A 6592-nucleotide genomic window follows, 5' to 3' on the forward strand; every position below is an offset into this window, starting at 1 on the left:
TGTGAATATTTTGGTACTTTAATATCCAGGTTATTGATACTTTTTTGTGTTCTTATCCAGGTTATTGATGCCTTGGTGCATTAATATCTCTGTCTCCTCTGGGGAAGGACCGTTTCAGGTGATGCTGACAGCCACAACAGCCACTGAGGTCGAAGGCCGAGCAGAATGGAGCCATGCATCCAGGTGCAGATGGGCACCTTCCCCAGTTGCTCACAGGGAGGTGGATCACCTTCTTCCGAGTGCGAGGAGATCCAGGAGAGCAACGACACGAGCGCACGAGTGCTCTTATTCTCAACACTGACACAGTTACACATGTTCCACCACACATGGAAAGACACTTTTTGCATTGTGTGAACTGATGAAGAAAAGGACATTGTTGTGATGAGATAACATTAAAAGGACATTGTTGAAAAGACTGAACGACATCTCTCCAGATCTCATCCGGACAAGATGTGAAATAGATGACTGTAATGTTGCATATTTACTATTACTGCTTGGTTACTGATTGTAACACTGACTGTGTTTGATTTAGATTTTTAAACATAAAGTGATTGACCATGAACTTATTTCTAGCCCTGAGCCCTCATGGATATAAATGAAGGACATATGAAGTTATTATTAGCTACAACTCTGTCACTGTTTTTTGGGAAAAATGACGGGGAAAGTGAGGACACTCAGCGAACTCACGCTCAATTTTGTATTTGTATGTTGAACATTGGTGATTGCTTATTATTGTACACTGAATATTGTGGAATAAAAAGATGTGGAAAAAACTAAATGAATGAAAGTTTTATAATGTCTTGAGTTATAAACAACTGTTTATGATAAACGTCAAAAAAATATTGTAAAATATAAACGCCAAAATCATCAAGGTATAAGAAAATATAAAAATGTCAAAAAACGTCATATTATATTAAGGCATAAAAGTGCTGTAAATCATCATAGTATACTAAAATAAAAACATCAGAAAAACATCATAGTATAGTGGGGCATAAAAATGTCATAATATGTAAGGGATAAAAACATGACTAAATGTCATAGTATGGTAAGGCATGAAAACATAAGAAAACAACATAAGATAGTAAGGTATAAAACTTCAAACATTTTTTGGCGTTTTTATGCGTTTCTGTACTATGATGTTCTTTGACGTTTTTTTGACTTACAATACTATAATCTTTTTTGACATTTTTATACTGTGATGTTTTTTGCTGTTTTTATCACGTATTATACTAGGGCATTTCATGAAGTTTTTATGGCTTATTATATTATTACGATCCATGTCTCATGTGTAGTATAACATTTGTTGGGGTTTTTATGCTTTACTATACTATGACATTTTTTGACGTTTTCATGCCTTTCTGTAGTAGAATGATGTTTTTATTCCATGGTTTTCTTTGATGTTTTTATTCCTGAGTATGCTATGATGTTTTTTGCTGGGTTAATGTCTTATTATACTATGACGCTTTCATGCCTTACTACACTATGTCATTCTTATGCTTTTTATACCATACTATACTATGTCATCTTTATGACTTTTTATGTTTTACTATACTATGTCGTTTTTATGACTTTTTATGTTTTACTATACTATGTCGTTTTTATGACTTTTTATGCCTTAATATACTGTTATTTTTATGCCTTACTATACTATGACGTTTTTATGACTTTTTATGCCTTACTATACTATGTCGTTTTTATGCCTTTTATGCCTTATGATACTATGTCATTTTTTGACTTTTTATGCTTTGCTACACTATGACTTTTTATGCGTTCCTATACTTTCCTTTTTATGACTTTTTGTGCCTTCCTATACTATGACTTTTTATGCCTTAATATACTATGACGTTTTTATGCCTTACTATACTGTTGTTTTTATGGTTTTTATGCTTTACTATACTTTGTTGTTTTTATACCATACTATGTCACCTTTATGACTTTTTATGTTTTACTATACTATGTCGTTTTTATGCCTTACTATACTATGACGTTTTTATGCCTTACTATACTGTTGTTTTTATGGTTTTTATGCTTTACTATACCTTGTTGTTTTTATACCATACTATGTCACCTTTATGACTTTTTATGTTTTACTATACCATGTCGTTTTTATGACTTTTTATGCTTTACAATACTATGTCGTTTTTATGATTTTTTAAGCCTTACTATTCTGTCTTTTTCATGACTTTTTATGCCTTAAAATACTATGACGTTTTTGTGATTTACTATACTATGCATTTTTTATGAATTTTTATGATTTACTATACTATGTCTTTTTTATGACTTTTTATGCCTTACTATACTATCTAATTTTTATGCTTTACTATATTATGACGTTTTTATGACTTTTTATACCTTACTATACTATGAAGTTTTTATTACTTTTTATGCCTTATTATACTATGATGTTTTTATGACTTTTCATGCTTAACTTTATACTATGTGCTTTTTTTGATTTTTTATGTCTAACTATACTTTGATGTTTTTATGACTTTTTATGCCTTACTATACTATGTTGTTTTTTATGCCTTACTATACTATGACGCTTTTATGACTTTTTATACCTTACTATACTATGAAGTTTTTATGATGTTTCATACTTTACTTTACTATGTTGTTTTTTTGATTTTATATGTCTAACTACTTTGACGTTTTTATGACTATGTTGTTTTTTATGCCTTACTATACTATGTCGTTTTAAAGAATTTTTATGCCTTACCACACTATCTAGTTTTTATGCTTTACTATATTATGACGTTTTTATGACTTTTTATACCTTACTATACTATGACGCTTTTATGACCTTTTATACCTTACTATACTATGACGCTTTTATGACCTTTTATACCTTACTATACTATGACGCTTTTATGACCTTTTATACCTTACTATACTATGACGCTTTTATGACCTTTTATACCTTACTATACTATGACGCTTTTATGACCTTTTATACCTTACTATACTATGACGTTTTTATGACGTTTTATTCCTTACTATACTATGTTGTTTTAAAGACTTTTTATGCCTTACCACACTATCTCGTTTTTTATGCTTTACTATATTATGACGTTTTTATGACTTTTTATGCCTTACTATACTATGTCACTTTTATGCCTTTCATGCCTTAATAAACTATGTTATTTTTATGCCTTACTATACTATGAAGTTTTAATGATTTTTTATGCCTTACAATATTATGTTGTTTTTATGACTTTTTATGCCTTAATAAACTATGCTGTTTTTATGCCTTCCTATACGATGACGTTTTTATGACTTTTTATGCCTTACTATATGTCGTTTTAAAGACTTTTTATGCCTTACCACACTATCTAGTTTTTATGCTTTTATGCTTGACTTTTTATGATTTACTATATGCCTTACTATACTATGTTGTTTTAAAGACTTTTTATGCAATACCATACTGTCTTTTTTATGACTTTTTATGCCTTACTATACTATGTTGGTTTTATGCTTTACTATACTATGACGTTTTTATGACTTTTTATGCCTTACTATCTATGTCATTTTAATGCCTTACTATACTATGATGTTTTGATGTATGTGTTTTATGATGTATGACATTTTTATTATTTACTATACCATGTCTTTTTCATGACTTTTTATGCCTTTTCATGCTTTACTTTACTATGTTGTTTTTTTTATTTTTAATGTCTAACTATACTTTGACGTTTTTATGACTTTTTATGCCTTACTATACTATGTCGTTTTTCTGCCTTACAATACTATGACGTTTTTATGACTTTTTATTCCTTACTATACTATGTCGTTTTGAAGACTTTTTATGCCTTACCACACTATCTAGTTTTTATGCTTTACTATATTATGTTGTTTTTATGACTTTTTATGCCTCAATAAACTATGACGTTTTTATGACTTTTTACGCCTTAAAATACTATGACATTTTTATGATTTACTATACCATGTCTTTTTCATGACTTGTTATGCCTTTTCATGCTTTACTTTACTATGTTGTTTTTTTGATTTTTTATGTCTAACTATACTTTGATGTTTTTATGACGTTTTATTCCTTACTATACTATGTTGTTTTAAAGACTTTTTATGCCTTACCACACTATCTCGTTTTTTATGCTTTACTATATTATGACGTTTTTATGACTTTTTATGCCTTACTATACTATGTCACTTTTATGCCTTTCATGCCTTAATAAACTATGTTATTTTTATGCCTTACTATACTATGAAGTTTTAATGATTTTTTATGCCTTACAATATTATGTTGTTTTTATGACTTTTTATGCCTTAATAAACTATGCTGTTTTTATGCCTTCCTATACGATGACGTTTTTATGACTTTTTATGCCTTACTATATGTCGTTTTAAAGACTTTTTATGCCTTACCACACTATCTAGTTTTTATGCTTTTATGCTTGACTTTTTATGATTTACTATATGCCTTACTATACTATGTTGTTTTAAAGACTTTTTATGCAATACCATACTGTCTTTTTTATGACTTTTTATGCCTTACTATACTATGTTGGTTTTATGCTTTACTATACTATGACGTTTTTATGACTTTTTATGCCTTACTATCTATGTCATTTTAATGCCTTACTATACTATGTCATTTTTATGACTTTTTATGCATTACAATACTACGATGTTTTTGTGATTTACTATACTGTTTTATTTTTTATGACTTTTTATGCCTTTTCATGCTTTACTTTACTATGTTGTTTTTTTTATTTTTAATGTCTAACTATACTTTGACGTTTTTATGACTTTTTATGCCTTACTATACTATGTCGTTTTTCTGCCTTACAATACTATGACGTTTTTATGACTTTTTATTCCTTACTATACTATGTCGTTTTGAAGACTTTTTATGCCTTACCACACTATCTAGTTTTTATGCTTTACTATATTATGCTGTTTTTATGACTTTTTATGCCTTAATAAACTATGACGTTTTTAAGACTTTTAAAGCCTCAATATACTATGTTGTTTTTATGCCTTACTATACTATGTCATATTTATTAATTTTTGTGCCTTAAAATAGTATGACGTTTTTATGACTTTTTATGCCTTACTATACTATGTCATTTTTATGACTTTTTATGCCTTAAAATACTATGACATTTTTGTGATTTACTATACTGTGTATTTTTTATGACTTTTTATGCCTTACTATACTATGACGTTTTTATGACTTTTTATGCCTTACTATACTATGTCTTTTTCATGACTTTTTATGCCTTACTATACTATGTCCATTTTATTCCTTACTATACCGTGTCGTTTTTATGAATTTTTTTGCCTTACTATACTATTTCACTTTTATGCCTTTTATGCCTTAATAAACTATGTTATTTTTATGCCTTACTATACTATGACGTTTTAATGATTTTTTATGCCTTACAATACTGTCGTTTTTATGACTTTTTATGCCTTACTATACTATGTCGTTTTTATGCCTTATTATACTATGTCATTTTTATGACTTTTTATGCCTTACTATACTATGTCGGTTTTATGTCTTACTATACTGTGTCGATTTTGTGACTTTTTATGCCTTACTATACTATGTCACTTTTATGCCTTTTATGCCTTAATAAACTATGTTATTTTTATGACTTACTATAATATGACGTTTTAATGATTTTTTATGCCTTACAATACTATGACGTTTTTATGACTTTTTATGCCTTACTATACTATGTCGTTTTAATGCCTTACTATACTATGATGTTTTTGTGACTTTTTATACCTTACTATACTATGTCGTTTTTCTGCCTTACAATACTATGACGTTTTTATGACTTTTTATTCCTTACTATACTATGTCGTTTTGAAGACTTTTTATGCCTTACCACACTATCTAGTTTTTATGCCTTACTATACTATGTCGTTTTTATGACTTTTTATGCCTTACTATACTATGTCATTTTCATGACTTTTAATGCCTTACTATACTATGTCATATTTATTAATTTTTCTGCCTTAAAATAGTATGACGTTTTATTGATTTACTATACTGTGTAGTTTTTATGACTTTTTATGCCTTACTATATACTATGTCATTTTTATGACTTTTTATGCATTAAAATACTACGACGTTTTTGTGATTAACTATACTGTGTATTTTTTATGACTTTTTATGCCTTACTATACAATGTCATTTTTATGACTTTTTATGCCTTAAAATACTATGACGTTTTTGTGATTTACTATACTGTGTATTTTTTATGACTTTTTATGATTTACTATACTATGTCTTTTTCATGACTTTTTATGTCTTACTATACTATGTCCATTTTATTCCTTACTATACTGTGTCGTATTTATGACTTTTTATGCCTTACTATACTATGTCACTTTTATGCCTTTTATGCCTTAATAAACTGTTATTTTTATGCCTTACTATACTATTACATTTTAATGATTTTTTATGCCTTACAATACTTTCATTTTTATGACTTTTTATGCCTTACTATACTATGTCGTTTTTATGCCTTATTATACAATGTCATTTTTATGACTTTTTATGCCTTACTATACTATGTCGGTTTTATGTCTTACTATACTGTGTCGATTTTGTGACTTTTTATGC

This window comes from Seriola dumerili, unplaced genomic scaffold, assembly GCF_002260705.1.
Source record: "Seriola dumerili isolate Sdu_G_001 unplaced genomic scaffold, Sdu_1.0 BDQW01001125.1, whole genome shotgun sequence".
NCBI lineage: Eukaryota > Metazoa > Chordata > Actinopteri > Carangiformes > Carangidae > Seriola > Seriola dumerili.